General features: G+C 39.4%; 1 long non-coding RNA gene across 1 annotated transcript; it reads left to right on the forward strand.

Moving 5' to 3' along the window:
* Positions 1-547: 547 nt before the first annotated feature.
* On the forward strand, positions 548-1,320 carry LOC134664794 (uncharacterized). Its single transcript, XR_010098285.1, has 2 exons — positions 548-809; positions 1,127-1,320. It is a non-coding gene; the product is annotated as an uncharacterized LOC134664794 (long non-coding RNA).
* The last annotated feature ends 7,391 nt before the right edge of the window (positions 1,321-8,711 follow it).

An 8,711-nucleotide genomic window follows, 5' to 3' on the forward strand; every position in this document is an offset into this window, starting at 1 on the left:
AATGCCTTATTGCGTTGTAAAAGGGTGCAAAAACCATTATAGGAAGTATAAGAAAAAAAATGGGATCTCATATCATCGGTAAGTAATTTCCGATTAGGTTTATTTATTGCTTAAAACCAATTTTAAACGATAATTTTTTTTCATTCTCACGAGCAACTGCACCTCTAGCACATCTTGCATCCGCGACTTAGACCGCGACTCGAGTCGCCATTCCCGCGGCTGTCAAATCTGTCGATTTCCGTAGCATAACTTGTACCCGCGACTGCAACAGCCGCGTAGAGAACTCAAAGTCGCGGCGCGACTCGTCAGTGTTACCCGGCGAAATCAAAGTCTAAACAAATCGATATTTGCAAGTGGCAACACTGAATCGGAAACCAGGGATGCGCTAAATCATTCGTTCTTTGGTGGTAAAAAATCTAGTTTTTTGTCGATGGTTAAGTTTTTCCTGTCAAAGTCAAGGTTTTGTCAACATTTAATTACGGGAAAAAATATGAAAAAATGTAAGTAATAGAGCCTTCCTTATATATTTAATATTGATAATATTTCTTAAAATATATATTGTTTAAAAATTTCTGTTTAATATACCTTTTAAATAAAATATTTTTGTAAGTAAATATAATAATGAAATTGCTATTATTGGTTTTGTTCTCATATTCCTGTTGTAAATAGTGTTTTATTTTTCAGAATAAGTTCAGCATTATCCTAGACACGATTGATATCCCAGCACCCAAAGGAAACTATTATTAACAGGAACCTGCCAACGGGACCCGAAGTGGAGATTCAGGAAAAGAAACACACTAGGCAAGCTTGTAGGTTTCAAACGCGGAGCTGTCCCCTTTTCTAAATTAACTAAGATGTGAGAAGCGCTTTAGCTTTAAGAACACCACCGAGGAAGTGAACTATTAATAATAACCCTAATGGTTATGGCGTACCTATCTAAGCTGCCACAGTAACTCTCAAATAAGTTTCATATAGTTTTTCTTGTGCCAATAATGGATGGCATGTTTGTATACTGTGTACCTAACTGTTTATGATTTGACAAATTGATATGAAAAGCTTATTTCATAATAGTCCTCGATGAAGTCATGACCATATTTTATTGTCTACAAATAAATTTTCTTTCCAGGGTGATATTTAATTGTCCTACGCCGCATGTCGAAGAAAAAGGAAGAGAGAAAATACTTTTCAAGGGTAGTAAAGAAGATTCTTACAATTTCTCTATAGTGGTTCTAGATGTTAATATATATTAGGTTTAATAATAAGAATTCGAATATTGCAAGAATATATAAGGCAAAGCAATATACTATTAATTTAAATATATATTGTTTTTTTTTCTCTCCTGTATTTTTACCTGAAAAGAAACAAAAATAAAGTAGGTAGGTAAGTACCTAGAACTCCTAGAAGCCATTATTAATTAGCTCCCCAAGGCCCACTTCATACCTAATGTTGACAGCAACGTATCATAGCATGATCGTATCAGGCCCTGTCAAACATGAAGTGAAACATCTAGAACACGGGTATTATCTAGAGGAGTTTCAATATGGTAGACCATATGATAACCGTACCTATGCTACCTACGCAGACTATGACATGAGCGTAACGATTCCTTCAAAATATTGTTGGTCGGCTCGGTCCAGTCACGTCACGGTATGGTGTTGGCAGGGGACGGAATGGTTTAGTGGGTGTTGACTGATAATATTTCATACAAAGCATTATTTTGAGCCGGACATGATCCTGTTATAGCCACGTATTACATCATTCTGTTACAGTACGATGCAGCGGGCACAGGCCACATGTAGGTATCTTTTGTTGAAGTCGAGGAAGGTTCCAAACGGTACCTAAATAGTAAGAGATTGTTGAAATTAGACATTTAACCGTGATCCTAAATATTACTACTAATACTATGGCTTACTTAATATGTTAGATAGTTTGTTTTGAACATTTGTACCTACCCACCTCATCGGCTTCATTTATGTACAAGCAAGCGGGCTCCGTTGTTAGGTTGATGAAAGTTTTGTGTAAGGAAGTCTTAGGATTACTTTTACAAACTTACGAACCTGAATTGAAATTTAAAAATCCTACATATGTACCTAATTACTTAATTGAGTACCTACAAGCTAGCTGTTTGAAATTAAAGTTGTAAACATGATGGGTGTGTTGTGGTACTTGTAGGTATCACCGTGCATAATCGATATATGAGTGCGTAAAGCGCATTTAGTGATTGTTCCATACTTCCTTATTCCTTAGGGCAATAAGTAATTATACAAATTATATTATTACATAATATATGAAACTTGTTTTTAAGTTATAATTATCATGAGTTTAGTTAAAAAAGTACAAGCAAACCACCCGCGAGAGCGAGTCGCGTTCTAAAGTCGCGTAGACTTCGACTCGCGGATTGACATAAAGACGAGAGAATATTTTGTCTCAAAATAGGCAGTTGTGCTAAGGATTTTAGTTCAAAGTCGCGATAGTTGTCATTTTCTGACAGTGACACCTGATCGCGAGTTTGTCGCGGCTCTCGCGCGTGAGTTGTGCTGCCAACACGCGACAAGCCGCCAAGTCGCGCCGATCTGTCACTTCTCACGCCTGTCGCGGCCAGTTGTGCTAGAGGTGCTGATGTTCGCTCGTACGTCATAGCGCTAATGCATTAACCTTGTAAGGACGTCATTTCTCTTTGGAAGTTATTATGAAGTAGAAATGCATACTGCGTGATTTGTATAGGTAAATTTACTTAAATATGATTAGTTGATTACCTACCGGATATAATTACCGAAATTAAAGTACCTATTGTCTGTCTTACAGAGTTTGTTCCCGTTTCTTTTACATAATTATTAAAAACATTCAAAATAACAAGATCAAGTATTTGTTATTGTTTTATTCGTTGACTTAGGTACCTAGTATATTAATTCTTGTCAGGTATAAGTTTTTAATTAACTGTAGGTAAAACTCAAAAAAAAATTAACAGGTGAGCGCTAGAAACAAAGCGCGCATTTTCAAACACCGATTAATTCACATCGCTGTATTTAATACTTTCCATTACCTACTTATATTTTTGCATCATATTTGTGGACAGGTGGCACGCTCTCGTTTCGGAGGCCAAGATTCTCTTTGGATCACTGAGCCAAAATAGTTAGTTTGTATTGCTGTTTCCTTCTTTTTTACTCTACCTGTTTTGCAAGCAAGAAACTAACAGAAATAGTTGTTCGCCGCATTTTACTCGCGAAAGCTCGGGAGGTACTTATCGAACTGTATTGCTGTAGCTAGTAGCTCGGCCAACTTGTCGACCTTGACAGAGCCGGCTCACACAGGGCGGCACACCGCACGGCGCGAATGTTTAAAATATTGCATTGCCGCCTGAGACGATAATGACATCACGAAATAACGTAGAAGAACGGAAACTTATAAGGATAAGTTCGCCCATTTTAATACAATAAATATGTTAACTAAAGCATTTATTACGAGAATCATAAGTAATACATAGGCAAAGGGTTAGGTTAAGACATATGTAGGTAGGGTAGAAAAGGGGTTTCAGTCGATGTGTGGAAGGGCGGCACCGTCGTCGAACCCAAGCCACCTGGCGGGGGACTTAAACCGGTGGCGTGTGCCTCGGATGCACATGCTGGTGGCACGTATAACGGCGTTACTGATCCTGCATCTCAGCCAGCCCAGTATGGTACTTAGAGAACGGTTCCAACGTTGAGATATGGTTTCTGCCATAATATGTTTTATAACGGAGGACATTTGGGGTGCATAGACGCTGTCAACAGATGTTACAAGTGGTGTGAAAGTTGCATGTCGCATTTCACAGGCCGTGGAATATTTTCTCTGTTTTTCGTCTTCAGCTGATTTTAGTACAGATGTCACGGGTCGTGAGAGGTAAGAAGGAGCGTCAGTGTCGACGACACGGATATCAAACAACGCCAACAAATACAACAAATAATTTTGATTAACCATAAACTTAATCGACGCTCTTCTGATATAAGCCGCGAATAAACTTAACAAGCCTTGTACGCCCGTACAAAGTTATCGCGAGAGTCGAGCTCACGTAGTTGTACGCAGTGTGTAAGAGATGGCGCTTTTTTGCTGACATGAAGATCGCAACGGGCAATTCGTATGCATGCGCTCATCCATAGTTTATATCTATGGGGTAAAACCACCCACTTTTCTACTAGCATTTCGCTTCTGTATAATGGCTCCTCTACAGGATGGGCCAACGCCGGCCACTCCAAGGGACGCAGCCATGCGGTAGAATGAGATAGCAATATCACTTGCTCCCTCTAACGCATAAATGCGTCCCTTGGAGTGGCCGGCGTTGGCCCATCGTGAAGAGGAGCCATGAGGGTCGTAGTTCTAGCCTAACCTAACCCACTCCTCAGATAGCAGTTCGGTAGAACCTAATCAAACCCACTTTTCAAGTAGCATTTCGTTTCTGTAAGGCTCGCAGTTCTAACCTAACCTAATCCTTGTTCGGTTCTGTGAGGATCGCAGTTCAAACCTAACCTAACCCACTTAATGGCGCATGCCGTGCGGTGTACGGGGGTTTAAGCGGGAGGGGCTAGTAAGATTGGCATCATCGTACTTTATACCTACATTAATTTTATGGTAGGTAATCATAGTTGTTTATTTAGTTAAGGTATTATAGTGGTTTTCTGGGTCAAGGTCCGGGTCCGAGTCCGGGTCCGAGTCCGGGTCCGAGTCCGGGTCCGTGTCCGGGTCCAAGACCGGGTCCGAGTCCGGATCCGAGTCCGGTTCCGAGTCCGGGTCCGAATCCGGATCCGAGTCCAGGTCCGGGTCCGAACCGGATCCGGGTCCGAACCGGATCCGGGTATGAGTCCGAGTCCGGGTCCCAGTCCAAGTCAAAATCGAAATTCGTAATCACCAAACGTGTACCATCACCTCTAGCACAACTGGCCGCGACAGGCGCGAGAAGTGACAGATCGGCGCGACTTGGCGGCTTGTCGCGTGTTGGCAGCACAATTCACGCGCGAGAGCCGCGACAAACTCGCGATCAGGTGTCACTGTCAGAAAATGACAACGATCGCGACTTTGAACTAAAATCCGTAGCACAACTGCCTATTTAGAGACAAAATATTCTCTCGTCTTTATGTCAATCCGCGAGTCGAAGTCTACGCGACTTTATAACGCGACTCGCTCTCGCGGGTGGTTTGCTTGTGCTTTTTTAACTAAACTCATGATAATTATAACTTAAAAACACCTTTCATATATTATGTAATAATATAATTTGTATAATTACTTATTGCCCTAAGGAATAAGGAAGTGTGGAACAATCACTAAATGCGCTTTACGCACTCTTATATCGACTATGCACGGTGATACCTACATGTACCACAACACACCCATCATGTTTACAACTTTAATTTCAAACATCTAGCTTGTAGGTACTCAATTAAGTAAATAGCTACATATGTAGGATTTTTAAATTTCAATTCAGGTTCGTAAGTTTATAAAAGTAATCCTTTACGCAAAACTTTCATCAACCTAACAACGGAGCCCGCTTGCTTGTACTTACATAAACGAAGCCGATGAGGTGTGGGTAGGTACAAATGTTCAAAACAAACTATCCAACTTATTAAGTAAGCCATAGTAGTAATATTTCCAATCTTAGTAGTAATATTTAGGATCTAATTAGATTTCTAGATGTCTCATTAGATTTTAGATTAGGTTAGATGTCTAATTTCAACAATCTCTTACTATTTAGGTACCGTTTGGAACCTTCCTCGACTTCAACAAAACATACCTACATGTGGCCTGTGCCCGCTGCATCGTACTGTAACAGAATGATGTAATACGTGGCTATAACAGGATCATGTCCGGCTCAAAATCATGCTTTGTATGAAATATTATCAGTCATCAGCCACTAAACCATTCCATCCCCTACCAACACCATACCGTGACGTGACTGGACCGAGCCGACCAACAATATTTTGAAGGAGTCGTTACGCTCATGTCATAGTCTGCGTAGCATAGGTACGGTTATCATATGGTCTACCATATTGAAACTCCTCTAGATCATACCCGTGTTCTAGATGTTTCACTTCATGTTTGACAGGGCCTGATACGATCATGCTATGATACGTTGTTGTCAGCATTAGGTATGAAGTGGGCCTTGGGGAGCTAATCATGGCTTCTAGGAGTTCTAGGTACCTACCTACTTTATTTTTGTTTCTTTTCAGGTAAAAATACAGGAGAGAAAATAAAAACAATATTTAAATTAATAGTATATTGCTTTGCCTTATATATTCTTGCAATATTCGACTTCTTATTATTAAACCTAATATATATTAACATCTAGAACCACAATAGAGAAATTGTAAGAATCTTCTTTATTACCCTTGAAAAGTATTTTCTCTCTTCCTTTTTCTTCGACACGCGGCGTAGGACAATTAAATATCACCCTGGAAAGAAAATTGGTTTGTATTGTAAACAAAACAATAAAATATGGTCATGACTTCATCGAGGACTATGAAATAAGCTTTTCATATCAATTTGTCAAATCATAAACAGTTACACAGTACACACACATGCCATCCATTATTGGCACAAGAAAAACTATATGAAACTTATTTGAGAGTTACTGCGGCAGCTTAGATAGGTACGCCATAACCATCAGGGTTATTATTAATAGTTCACTTCCTCGGTGGTGTTCTTAAAGCTAAAGCGCTTCTCAGATCTTAGTTAATTTAGATAAGGGGACAGCTCCGCGTTTGAAACCTACAAGCTTGCCTAGTGTGTTTCTTTTCCTGACTCTCCACTTCGGGTCCCGTTGCCACGTTCCTGTTAACAATATTTTCCTTTGGGTGCTATCATATCAATCGTGTCTAGGATAATGCTGAACTTATCCTGAAAAAAAAACACTATTTACAACAGGAATATAAGAACAAAACCAATAATAGCAATTCCATTAATTATAGTTACTTACAAAAATATTTTATTTAAAAGGTTTATCAAACAGAAATTTTTAAACAATATATATTTTAAGGAATATTATCAATATTAAGTATATAAGGCTCTATTACGTACATTTTTTTCATATTTTTCCCGTAATTAAATGTTGACAAAATTTGGAAGTTCCTTGACCTTGACAGGAAAAACTTAACCATCGACAAAAAACTAGATTTTTTACCACCAAAGAACGAATGATTTAGCGCATCCCTGGTTTCCGATTCAGTGTTGCCACTTGCAAATATCGATTTGTTTAGACTTTGATTTCGCCGGGTAACACTGACGAGTCGCGCCGCGACTTGAGTTCTCTACGCGGCTGTTGCAGGCGGAAATCGACAGATTTGACAGCCGCGGGAATGGCGACTCGAGTCGCGGTCTAAGTCGCGGATGCAAGATGTGCTAGAGGTGCATGTGTCATTGAAGAGTTCTGTTCTGGTCATCATCAGCAGTTCCACTTCATCAAATGCGACAGTTTTTAATGTAAATACTTGATTTTATGATGAAAATACAAAAAAATCTATACGTATGCCTTTAATATTTGAGGAGTTCCCTTGATTCCTTATGGATCCCATCATCAGAACTCGAGCTTGACAAAAATGTGGCTTAAATACTTAACTTGCTTAACAAACATAACGACGAGGACAAATCGCCAACCGTGAACTATGCGTCGTTGAAGAGTTCTGATCTGATCATCATCAGCAGTTCCACTTCATCAAATGCAACAGTTTTTAATGAAAATGCTTGATTTTCTGATGTAAATAGAAAAATCTCTCTACGCATGCCTTTAAGATTTGAGGAGTTCCCTTGATTCCTCATGGATCCCATCATCAGAATTCGAGCTTGACAAAAATGTGGCTTAAAAACTTAACTTGCTTAACAAACATAACGAAGAGGACAAATCGCCAACCGTGAACTATGCGTCGTTAAAGAGTTCCGTTCTGATCATCATCAGCAGTTCCACTTCATCAAATGTCACTTTTTTGGGTGTATATGCTTGATTTGTTGATAAAAACCCAAAAATCACTATATGTATGCCTTTAAGATTTGAGGAGTTCCCTCGATTCCTCATGGATCCCATCATCAGAACTGGGTTTTGACAAAAACGGGACCAATCTGTATGCATATATATTCAATCAAAAAAAGAATTTTCAAAATCGATCTAGTAATGACGGAGATATGGAGTAACAAACATTTAAAAAAAAAAAAAACATACAACCGAATTGATAACCTCCTTCTTTGAGATTTGGAAGTCGGTTAAAAAATAGGTTATTCGACGCTAAGTATAACGACTTTGTCCAAACTCTGTGAGAGGGAGTTTCGAGTAAAATACCTAGAAATCCGTGTGTGTCAACCCTTGAATACAAGTACCTATTTACTTCCCAATAAGGAACACCATTAATAATACGAAAACCAACAGATGTCTTCAGTTTGATGTGCAATAAGGCAATAATTCGACATGCCAACGAACAAAGTTGCATCTCAATGCCAGCATGCATAAAACTGCAGTAAAACAAAATTTATCGAAGCTGTTTACCGCATCCATACATTTCCTGGATCGATCGGAGGTCAGCGGCACTGCGCTCCCGCTTGACGCTAGACCATGGTTGCCACAAACTTATTCACAACTAACCGACTAGTATTACTAGGCCTTTACAATTGCAGAAAGCAAGCGTGATCGGAAGGCAGCTTATAATGGTCCGCGTATGATCGGAAAACTGGCTTTAGTGTCTTTAGCAGCTCGAAGT

This window comes from Cydia fagiglandana, chromosome 5 (assembly GCF_963556715.1).
Source record: "Cydia fagiglandana chromosome 5, ilCydFagi1.1, whole genome shotgun sequence".
Lineage (NCBI taxonomy): Eukaryota > Metazoa > Arthropoda > Insecta > Lepidoptera > Tortricidae > Cydia > Cydia fagiglandana.